Source organism: Garra rufa, chromosome 4, assembly GCF_049309525.1.
Source record: "Garra rufa chromosome 4, GarRuf1.0, whole genome shotgun sequence".
NCBI lineage: Eukaryota > Metazoa > Chordata > Actinopteri > Cypriniformes > Cyprinidae > Garra > Garra rufa.
In genome coordinates, this window is record NC_133364.1 from 53,977,432 (window position 1) to 53,989,450 (window position 12,019).

The window sequence follows — 12,019 nt, forward strand, 5'->3', positions numbered from 1 at the left end:
AGACTAAAAATAGTATGAGTAGTACTAGCATGCAGTTAAACATATGAGTGACATATAAGCAGTGAATGATCTTCCTCTGAGTTAGAACAGCAATCCAGGAAGTGAAAACTCAAATGATTAATGATACCTGTGCAGATCAAGAGTGTGATTTTTGCAGGTTTAGAGACTAAAGTTTGCTTATTGGATATGCAGACATATTGTGGTCTTGAATTAGATAAGTATCAGTTAATTTGCAGAATTATAAAACAACAATAAATAAATATTTACACTTAATGTGGTCTTCATTTACAGAAATGTATAAACCTTATTTAAAAGTAAGTTCTTACCATCTCAATGTACCATTCAATAAAGACAAACAGACTTGATTTGCCAATTCACCTAAAATGTTTATTAAAATTATTAAGAAAAGCACCTGTTGTGCCAAATCCTGTCCACCAATCCTGATCCCAGTCACGCATCTAGATCCTAAAGTGTTTTATTGAATACCAGTAAATATTATTTTAGTGAAAGCATTTAAATATTATAGTCTTATTGTATTACCACTATTAAAATTATAAAAATGGAAACAGAAATATTACTGTTGCAATGTGACAATTGTACTGTATAATAAAATAAAATATGAATATATGACCATTTTACTTTACAGAATTATAATAAATATATTAATATACTATATAACATATATTACTCAATATATAATATATAAAATAAATATAATATAGCTAAGCTCTAAATTGTAAAACACTTTTATCATTTTAAACATCACTGAAGTATTATTTTGAATTAATTATTAATTGTTATGTTTATAAATTATTTAGCATATATGTATGTATATATATATGTATGTATGTATGTATGTATGTATGTATGTATGTATATATATATATATATATATATATATATATATATGTATGTTTGTATGTATGTATGTATATATATATATATATATATATATATATATATATATACACACATATACATATACAGACAGTTACATATAAAGTAATAAAGATATATACAGTCACATAAATAAATGTAGATACATGCCGATGTTTAGATAGATACACATTGTATTTTTAGACAGGTATATACACTTATACATTGTTTTAATGAATTGCAGCTGTTTTAGTTTTGAGCCATTACATGGATTTTTTTTAATTCTGAATAATTGTGCAGCCCTATATTTAATTTAATATTACCTAATTATTTATACAATTTTAATCAACTCAAAAACGCCTGTTTTGGAAACCCTAGTTGGAAAGGACCCGAGAAAGAGACAGGATCTGGCTCAACACCCCCAGTGAGCAAGCCAATGGCGACAGTGGCAAGGAAAAAACTCCATAAAGTCAGGAGGTAAAAACCTTGAGAGGAACCCGACTCAACAAAGGGGGAAACCCATCCTCTTCTGGCATGGCGCAAACATTGCAAAAACACATTTAACCTAATATATGGAATATTAATATATTTAGAAATTAAACCAAATTATGTTGTATGGTCAAATCATTTCTAAACATATTAAAATTAACTGGTCTTCGGATTATTAGATGAAGTATCGCCCGCCATCTAGCCACTGGATCTGACTCGTCTTACAGGCTGGATGTCCTGTGGTAGAGGAAGTATAACAGATGTGATACCGTTAGTAAATTTAATTGAATTGTTTTGACTCCACAAGCCTCATGAAAAACAAGAGTTTGAAAGAAAGGTGTGATTTGTCTTGCAAGAGAAGCATTTACACTTTAAAATTCTAAGCTCAGTATATAATAGAATGGACTGAAACACTAGATTTTACTAGAAGAATTTATGAACTTACATCAGTGCTTTAGTATGCATATTTCTCTGCTTCTTCTGTCTTCAGCATTGTCCTTTGCTCTGGTCTTCAGTGCCATCAACTACTGGTCCCATCCTGTAAATAATAAAAGGATAATAGGATCATTATCATACACAAATACTAATAAATCAGTAAATAACAGTAAATTCACAACTTAACTTTACAGAAAGACACTACTTCTTTTTATTTAGTCACAAAACAATCTTCCAAACTTCAAAACCAATTCTACTCTTATGCTTACCACAGATGCCGGTATTCAGATGCTGTCATCATTAGTGCTGTAGCACACTTGATCTTCTCAGGCATTCTGACTTCAACTGCTGAAAAACATCAACATCAAAATGAGATTAGGATTAACATTTTCCTACAAATGTGGTTATGATGTGCAGTAGTACAGTGATTGAATCAAAATGTTTAAACACTTAGCTTTGGATGGTATATTGCAGAGTAGCATCCAGTCTTGGACAGGACTACTATTGTCTCTTCCTGCAACTTTACAGAAGGGCACATATTAATGACAGAATAACAGTGAACTGCATATAATACATTTAGTACAGATTGTCGAACAAATTCAAGTAAAAACTTCTAATATAATAGTGTCTTACTACCTCCCCCTTTACCTTGCTATCTTCATGTTAGTGCTGTTACTCACTTACTGCTTTCCTGGAGCTCACTGTATCCTGTCTGTCGCTGGTGCTGCTGCCAGTGTCCTCCCTGAAGCTGCCAGTCTACTTCTATCTTCATCTTTCCTGCTGCTGTAGGCTGCTGCTCTTCTATCCCGGTAGCTCAACGCCACAAAACCTCAAGACAACTATACGTCTCACCACAACTCAACCATACGCGCCAACCCGTTGGCTAAGGCTGTTCTGAGCCCACTGGCACCGTTAATGAATGCACAGTGCCACGGTTCCGTATGGCCTAACACCAAAACTCAACCATACGTGCCAACCCGTTGGCTAAGGCTGTCGGAAAGCCCAACCCGCACCTTTAAAGCATGCATGGTCCCAACGGTTCCGTATGGCCTAACACCAAAACTCAACCATACAAGCCAACCCGTTGGATAAGGCTGTCGGAAAGCCCAACCCGCACCTTTAATGCATGCATGGTCCCAACGGTTCTGTATGGCATAACACAAAAACACAACCATGCAAGCCAACCCGTTGGCATTACACTGCAAAACATTTCCCAACAACAACCAAAACAAAACCACCTATGTCAAACGCAAAACACAGTACACAGGATTGTGGTAACTGTGGTAGCTCTGTATAACACCCGACTGAAGGCAGAGGTCCGGATTTGAAATGAAGATGTGATCGAGTAGTGTGTGTTTGTCCGTCGTCGCTGCTGTAATCACTTGGGTGTATCCTCGAGCTTGAAACAACTCCAGAATAGGTTTTTTCCCAGTGTGTAGGAGGTCCTCATTAAAGTCTCCACAGATGATGACAAGGTCGTCGTGTGCGAGGTCAAGATAATCCAGCATACCCTTCAGGTTAGTCAAAAAATCGCCAACGTTGTACTGTGGCGGCCTATACACAGCTACGATGGCTGCCTTTATTGGCGAATCTAATTTGATGACAACGAACTCCAGATCTGTCACATTTTGTATATATTGCCGGGGCTGAGCTGGAATGTGCTCCTTGCAATATATTGCGACTCCACCTCCGTTCTTCTTCCCAATGTCTTCATGCGTCGAGTAGGAGACGTGTCTGTTGCGGGTAAATAGGTTATATCCGTCCAATTGGAGATCCGATGAAGTAGACGATCCGGACAGGTGTGTTTCCGTCAGACAGAGAATATCCGCGTGACGCAGCTCATGATGCAATCTGATGTCCTCGATGTGGGGTCCAAGTCCTTCTGTGTTGTGGTGAATGATGGTGAGGGTATGTTCCTGCCTGTTCTCCCTAACGTGCCGCAGAAGTGGCATAATTTCTTTGACTGGTGCTGTCCTCATGGCCTGCAAAGAGGCTGTGATTTCTGGATTTGCATATATCTTCTTCTCGTCGAAGTCTGTGATGTGTAAACCACGTAGGGAAGTGGTTCTGCTAAGGGCAACATAGGCCATTCCTGGCTCAAAAATCTTCTTCAAGGACACTACTGCAGACTGCATCGTCATGCCTTGAACTTTGTGGGCTGTGCAGGCGTAAGCTAACTTGATGGGAAACTGACGACGAACCGCTCCTTTCCTCAGAGTCTCTTCGGATCTCTCGATGTAGACCAAGACGTCTTCTTCACCTCCTACTTTTTTCCGATGTTTCTGGCCGGCGTTCGGATTGTCGAGTTGAAGGCCTAGCCTCTCCACTGTGGCGATTCCATCCTTCTGTTTGGTGACGATGTTTGCAATCCTGCCAAAACATCCGTTGACGATTCCGTCTTCTACGTCCAGATTCCTGGTCACCATTACACGAACTCCCACGGCAACTTCTATGGTGTCAAGTAAGTTGTCCTTTTTTCCAGTGGCGGGTTTGCGTAGTCTCTTCATCCCTCCTGTTGTGGGGTCTTTCCTGTAGTCTTCGGCATCAATTGTTATGATGTCAGTGTAAAGGGCCTGCACAGTTTCGGTATTGAACTTGAGGACTTCTTTGTTGGTGGCGAATATGTGCAGAGCTTCACGCGGACAGTCTTCTGAATTTTTCACAGCCTGGAGTAACAAAGCTCTATCTTCTTCCCTGAGAGGTTCGGCCTTCGGCTTTGCTCGCAGTCTGTTCAACAACTGAGCGAAAGCGAGGTCTTCTTTCTGGCGCATAATCTCTGTCAGGGTGACGATTTGAAAATTGTCCTTCCAGAAGTCCAGCACATCCTCTTCAAACACACACAGCGGTTTGGCTTTACCTGTCGGGGGCAGCTGATAATAATCCCCTACGGCGAGACAAGAGATCCCTCCAAAAGGCTTCTTGCTGCCTTTGATCTGCTGAAATCTCCAGTTGATGTAAGCAAACATGTCCTTTGAGATCATGGATACCTCGTCGATGATAAGGATCTCCACGTCGCGTAAAGCTGCTCTCACTTCATCAAGGGAGTTTCCAAGTCCCTGGTATGGTGGCTTCAAACTCCGTGGCAGCTTTAAAAGGGAATGCAGCGTTTTACCGGAGATGTTGAATGCTGCCGTTCCAGTAAAAGCAGACAACAGCACCGTAGGCACTGAGAGATCCCCTTCTTCCCGGAGTCGAGGGAGTTGTCGCAGAATCTTGGTTGCCTCCACGTGTACGCACTTGATGACGTGTGACTTCCCACAGCCAGCACCGCCTGACAAAAAGTAAAAAAACTGCTCTGGATTGTGACCCCACACACGCTTCTGACACCACTGGCGGACAGCGTAAAAAATGGCTGCCTGCGTCTCGTTTAGACTCCTGAACATCCTCCTGACAAATTCAGCAGTCATCTGTGGTGCCTCTATCTGTGGTACGACTCCGTCTCCATCTCCACGAAGAATCTGGTATTCCGGGACATCGTCTTGTTCATCTTCTTCTGGATCGACGTCTTCTCGTTCCGCGATGCACTCCAGGCGATCTACGTCAACTTCAGGCGCAAAGGCGGTCCAAGCATTCTCAGGTGGTCCTTCCCGCTGCAGCTGTTCGAATGCTTGATCCACCTCTTTGCTGTGTTTTTCATAGTTCTCCTGGTGTGCTTTGACTATGGCGCAGACAGGCATCAGGAGCCCGGGGTGTGCCGGGAGTTCAACAAAGGCACCTTTGTAAAACTCCTGATAAGTTGGATATCGCTGGGGTTTCAGCTGTTCGTTGAAGCGATGCGGCACGTAAAGTTTCACCAGTCTTCCGTAATGCTTTTCCGGTTGCTTCTCCTCCGAAAACCGAGCATACCTGATGATCGCAGCCTTACCAACAGTCCTCTTCTGAATGAAGCCCATACCGTTGAGCAGCCGGAGGACATTCTTCCCTTGAGTTTGCCGACCATACACAACACGGTAATTGGAGACGAAGTCCGCCAGACACATCATCTCGAACTCCAGTGTTCGAGGCCTTGCTCTGTATTTGTCTATCATACCTGACATCCAGACATCCTCTGAATCAGGATCTTTGTTGTGCAGGGCACTAAGGGGCAAACTCATCTTCAGGGCGTCGTCGTCCGTCGGTATAAACACAACGCTTCGCGAACACTTCTTCATTGGTAAGCTGCATGTTCTTGCCACAGACTCCTGAGCGCTCACCTGCCTGTGTTTGGAGTAGGCCTGCATTATGTTCTTCATTTCGTCCTCTTCGTTCACGTTGCTTTCGCGAACACCCTTGATGACGCTCTTCAGGAAATCATTCATTTCGTGCTCTGGCTTTGAAATGTAAGACAGCATGTACATGATACAGCTGAAAGAGTCCAGAACAAACTGAATGTCCATGTTGGCGTTCCATGCCCTCAGCAGATCTGGGTTGTATCCATTCACCCAAGCCTCCTTTGGATCACGCTTCAGCAAAATCACACTCGAAGTGGTCAATGCCTCAATGTAACAATCGTAATCCTTCATGGACATATTACATTTGGCCAGCAGGTCTTCCAAGCGGTCAAAGGAGGCCTGGGGATCATTTAACAAATCCCACACCGGCTTGAGTTTCTTCCTTGCGTCGTTTATGGCTTTTCGGACAGCTTCCTGTCTTGCCTTCTTTCCGTCTGGGCGGTTTTGGTCTTCATCCTCGTCTTCCTCAGGACGCGGTGGTCGCGGACGGGTGATGGTGGTCTTAGAGACGGGGAGTTTAGGGAACCCATACCTACACAACAGGTTTCCTTTCTTGCAAGACTTGGAGTGCTTCCTGCTGTGAAGTTGAACTTCGGTGACGATTTTGTGAAGCTCAGGGTCGGTGGTAGTGTCCGGCAACTGGCAGGAAACATAGCGGTCAATGAAGTCACACACTTCTTTATCAGACTCATTTTCGAACTCTGGCGCCCCCTTCACCCAGGCCAGCAGATGAATATGAGGGCTTCCTCTGGCTTGAAACTCGACTCGATAAAAGTAATCCTCGACTTCACCGATGGGTTGAGCAGGTGACAAAAGCAGATGAGTCATTAACGCATCCACCCGTTTCTCAAACATCCGCATGACGGTGACGGGGTTACTACGAAGTATTTCACATTTCGTCGTCCAGTCAAGCTCCGAAAAGTCAACCTCTTCACCTTGCTGAGCCTTGATTGCCGTTATCACTTCCGGCCATCGCATTTCGGCTGCACTAAAAGTGCAAAAAAAAGTAGGAGTCCCCAACTGCCGGATCATGGCCTGTAGATCTCTCAACGTTTTCTCCCAGTAAGATGGAGTGCCCCTCAAGGGTTGCATGAACCTTGTGGCGTCACGGCTGTGGACCAGCCTTTCGACCTCACGATCGTCCTGAAGAAGCTTGTTGGAGATCCTACGTCCATCTCTCGTAACGGGTTTGCCTTTTCGCAACTGGATAGACATGCTGTTTCTAGCCATGTGCGTTTCAGTGACAAACTGTGCAAAGAAGAGATAACTCTGGTCTTTGGCGAAACGAGTATCCACGCAGAACAGTCTAGCATTGAAGTACATGCTCGGTGACAATGCAACTTGTCGCGCCTCATCAATTGTGTTCTGTCCAGTGCAAAACTGGACAGGGAAAGACATGGCTTCCAACTTTGGAATACGGAAAAATCCGACTGGCTTTTTCCCTTGAGCAGGCGCAATGCTGAAAATTCCCTCGCCGTACGACAGCAAGTCCTGTCCAATGTCAAGTGGCTGCATGCATGTGTCCAGAGTGAGACCAGGCCTGAGTTCATCCTTTTCCTCAGTGCTGACGTTCTGGTCATCCTGTTCAGAGGCAACAACTTCCTGATTCTCCTCTGTGTCATTCAGCTCATCATCAGGGAGAAGTTCAAATGTGGCAGCTTCACTTATCACGATGTCACTGTACTCTGAATGCGTAGCTTTCAGTTTCCTTAAAGCGGCTAGCACATTGTGCATATTCACCGTATGGAAGTGTTGGTACCCTTTGAACTTGATGTGCCTTTTCAGCTTTACCTGTAGAAGCTGGGACTCACTGCTAGGCCGTGGCAGACAGTTGACTGTTTGCTCCACCTCAGAGGGAACACACACAACAGCACCATGCACTGCTCTTTGCTGTCCTTTGGGCAATGCAACTATTTTTGCAAAGGGAACGATTCTGGCAATGAGCTGTCGCTCAAGCACGTTCAGTTCGAGTAGTTCTGCAGGGATGGGAGGCAATTCGAGGTTGTTTGCCACTGCAATAGAGGGCATAGATCCTCTCTTCAGATGATTGTGACAAGTGTGGCAGATCCATTCCTGTCTCCTCTCTTCTGGAACTGCACAAGGAATTGTGCAGGCACGGTCACAAGCATGGACATATTTTCCGGTTAAGCAACATGCTGCAACAAGAACATTCTTGACATATTGTGTTCTGTTACACACCTTGACTTGATTTGGAAAAAGAGTCCTGTGACACACTGTGCAGACGTAAGTTGGACCATGCTTAACTTGACACTGAAATGCAGAGATGGCCTTTTGCACCAAGCTGTTGGACACAGGCTGGTTTGTCGCATCAGAAGTGGGTGCGTCCTGGCTGGAACGAAGGAATGGCTTGTACTTTCTTTTGATCTTTAATGCACATCTCAGCTTGTGAAGAATGTGGAATCCAGCATCAGCGAGACACCTCTGTTTCTTCTGGAGAGTACAAAGTAGAATGTGATGTGACCTAAAGTCTGCATCACTTGAGTATCTTCTGGCCATGTAGTCCTTCATTTTCTTCTGGAAAGGAGCATCAGTGTGGTACCTCCTGACCATATAGTCCTTCATTTTCTTCTGGAAAGGAGCATCAGTGTGGTACCTCCTGACCATATAGTCCTTCATTTTCTTCTGGAAATGAGCATCGGTATGGTACCTCCCGACAATATATGCCTTCATTTTCCTCTGGAAAACAGTATCGGTCTTGTACCGGCTAGTCATGTAGGCCCTCTTTTTCTTCTGGAGAAGAGCATTAGTGCGGTACCTCCTGATTAAGCACTCTTTCCTTTTTTTCTGGAAGAGAACATCAGTGTTGTACTTCTTGGCCAAGTTCTCTATCTTTTTGAATCTGGTAAAAGGATCTTGATCATACTTCTTTTTAGTACCCTCCATTTTCTTCTTCCGAAACTGCAAACTGGTGGCATATTTCTCACTCTCATATTCTCTTCTTCTTTGTTTTCTTACTTCAAAATGTGAAGACGTACCCTGAAGTCCTGCATTTTGCTTTCCACAAACAATTTTACGCATTTGTTTTCTCCTTCGCTGCCTGTTTGTTCTCATAACCCTTTTGACGCTTTGCTTTCGGTCATCTGTAATAAGATGTTCAGGCATTCTGACGTCAGCTTTTGTTTGTGTTTTTGGCAGAGATGAAGTTACTTGTATTGGTGACACAGATGGCGATGATGAGCATGGTTTCTCAGACTGTTGCTCCCTTTCAAATGCAACAGGCATGAATTCGTAGCAAGTCTGAGCACCGCGATTCCGAAAAAGCGGAAGCAATCTACTGACCATCACATCCAGCTCAGTGAAAGTTAAAAGAACTGCAGTTCCATCACCAGTTGGATGTGGGAAACCATCAACCGTTCTGGAATGTGAATCAAAAAATCCATATCTTCCAGATCTGTCTCTGAACACAGCAAAGCACTCTGGAGGAACCATAAGCAATGCATGGCTGACATCTGATGAGAGACACAGAAGTCTTTCATTAAGAGGAATCCACCACCTTTCCATTTCTGGAGTTCCTCTGGCTCTCAAGTATCCCCTCAACACATCTGACTTCTGGACACTGTACGTGTGGTTAGAAGTTGTGATGCTCACAGGTACTTCATCCATGCTTAGATGATTCTGTCTGAATTTTCGTTCAGCAATAAGCTGCATTTTAATGCCGACGTACAAAGCATCACCCTCCTCTAGCACTCTGTCAAGATCAGGCTGTTTGAACGAAGTTCCCTCACTGTGGTACGCAAGGAATGTCAGAGCTACACATGTGCACTGATGATTTCGCGAGAAAACATCATACCTTGCATCACTCTGGCAATGAGACGCCTGCACGGATAGAATTGCAGATGTGTTGTCACCATCTTCACCATGCTGTCCAGTAGAAAACTGATCAACGTCTGTCATTCCAGTCTGTCCTGTGAGGTCTAACTTCGTCCAACGAATTTTTTGAGCCTGGGATCTCCTACCTTTCCGAGGCATCCTTCAAAGATCAAAAGACAAAATATGAGAAATTAAAGACAACATAAAATTATCCATGACATACATGAACAACGCATTAATTCAAAAGAAAAACTTGGTCAAAGAGTTGGGAATTCTCAAACTTCACTAGCTTATACAGACACAGAAATTGTGTAAATGAGACACTCTCTCTCTAGAAAAACTCCGAAAACACCATCACATTCTGCATATGTAAACAAACCAGTGTTTATTTTCAAACACATTCCACCTTTGAGTTAATTCATTTAGTTAAATTACAACCTTTAGAGACCCAAGTAACATCCTCTGTTCTGTTTGGTTTTCAATTAAATAAAAGCAGATGATTTAAATAATAAGGAGCTGATTTAACATGTCTCTTAAATAACTCTTTAGCAACTGTCACCTTAGTTACAAATTTGAAAATTTGTAAAATGGTTTTAGTGCTTCATTAAAAAAATATATGTATTCAATAGGGGTGTGATGAGACACTTATCCCATGAGACACAAGACTGGGTTCACAAGAACGAGACGAAACAAGATTTTATACCTTTTTTTTAAAGAAATCCTCAGTGAAATAATAGGATTTGTTTTTTTATTTAACTAAAAAAAATACAAAATGCATGTGCATTTTGATATGAACTTGTACTTTACAAAATAAGTCTTTTATTTTAATTTAATATGCCTTAATAAACATGTAAACTAAGGCTGCATGATTTTATTGATTAATCGAGAAGCTCTAATGTGAATACTACAAAATGTTTTGTGAGGTCACGTTCTAATGAGATCTCGTCACATCCCTAGTACTCAAACATTTTTATACAAAATATTTTCAAATAATAGCCACTTACTTTACAAAATGCTGAAGCAGTACAACCTGCAAAGTATTCTCAAGAAAAAAACAAGGTAGTTAATTGACAATAAAAATAACAACTTACAAAAAATGGCAATTTTTTTCCGAAGTAAAGAACAACAGCAGATGAAAAACAAATGATTAACCTAGTATTAAAAGGAATGAACTTAAAAGAAACAGTAGTCGTTGAACAAAAAAAGTGAACTTGGTATTAAAATTAATGAACTTTTTTTTTTTTTTTTTTTTTTGGGGGGGGGTGGTGAGGGGATGGTTTGGAAGGGAGGGAGAGTGGGTGGGTGGGAAGAACAATACAGAAGAACTGCTGCTTGGAGAAAATCCAAAACCTAGAAAAGAAAAGGCATATTAGGCAACTATAATGATTATCGTATTGAAAAAAAAAAAAAAAACTTCTCATTGAAGCCGTGGTCACACTAGACGTTTCATTCCACTGACTTCCATTCAAACACATGCAATTACATCAGATGGGAAACACAAAACCACGCAAAACGTTTTTGCATTTTGCCGCGTTCCAAAGTTCAAGCTTGGTGAACCCTGAACTGCGAATTCATATTACGTGAGACTGTGTGACCAACAGCAGATCGATGCATCACAGCTGAATAAAAAGAACATAAATATACAAAACATAAATTTAAACCTGCAGTGCAGTGGAAAAGTATAGTAGATTGTATGTTAGATGTATTATTTGTTATGTGTTGAATTTAACTTTTCAAAAGACGCTCCAGATGATGAAGTCATAACATGACTGTTGCAGATTCTGAGGGAATTTCACATGCAAGTCTAGTGTGACCGTGGCTTTAGGCAGTTTGCACACTAACCAGGTGTTCAGCTGCAGAGGAAAATGCAGGTCGTACTCAGAATAGATGGTCTGCAGAACAAAAATAAACAAAATTAGAGATAAATACATTTGAAAGTAAAATTATTCATATTACCTTTCAGTAAAAAAAAAAAAAAAAAATACCTTTCTATGCAAAGGCATCCTTAAATGTTTTTCAATATGTTCAGATTTTCAATTTTTTTGTGCAGTGTTTTTTTTTTTTAAACATTGTAATCTTGATTTAGTTTTTCTTCCCCCATCTACTGTGTGGTAATATCACATGCTAGTCACAGGTTCTGAAGTGCTATGTTCATATTTTAGCCATATTACAAAAAA

General features: G+C 41.7%; 1 long non-coding RNA gene across 1 annotated transcript; it reads right to left on the bottom strand.

The window, feature by feature from the left end:
• Window positions 1-1,034: 1,034 nt before the first annotated feature.
• LOC141334141 (uncharacterized) lies at window positions 1,035-10,998 on the bottom strand. Its single transcript, XR_012355490.1, has 5 exons — window positions 10,847-10,998; window positions 9,823-10,002; window positions 2,070-2,320; window positions 1,811-1,903; window positions 1,035-1,602 (listed from the first exon to the last, which is right to left on the bottom strand). It is a non-coding gene; the product is annotated as an uncharacterized lncRNA (long non-coding RNA).
• Between the last annotated feature and the right edge of the window lie 1,021 nt (window positions 10,999-12,019).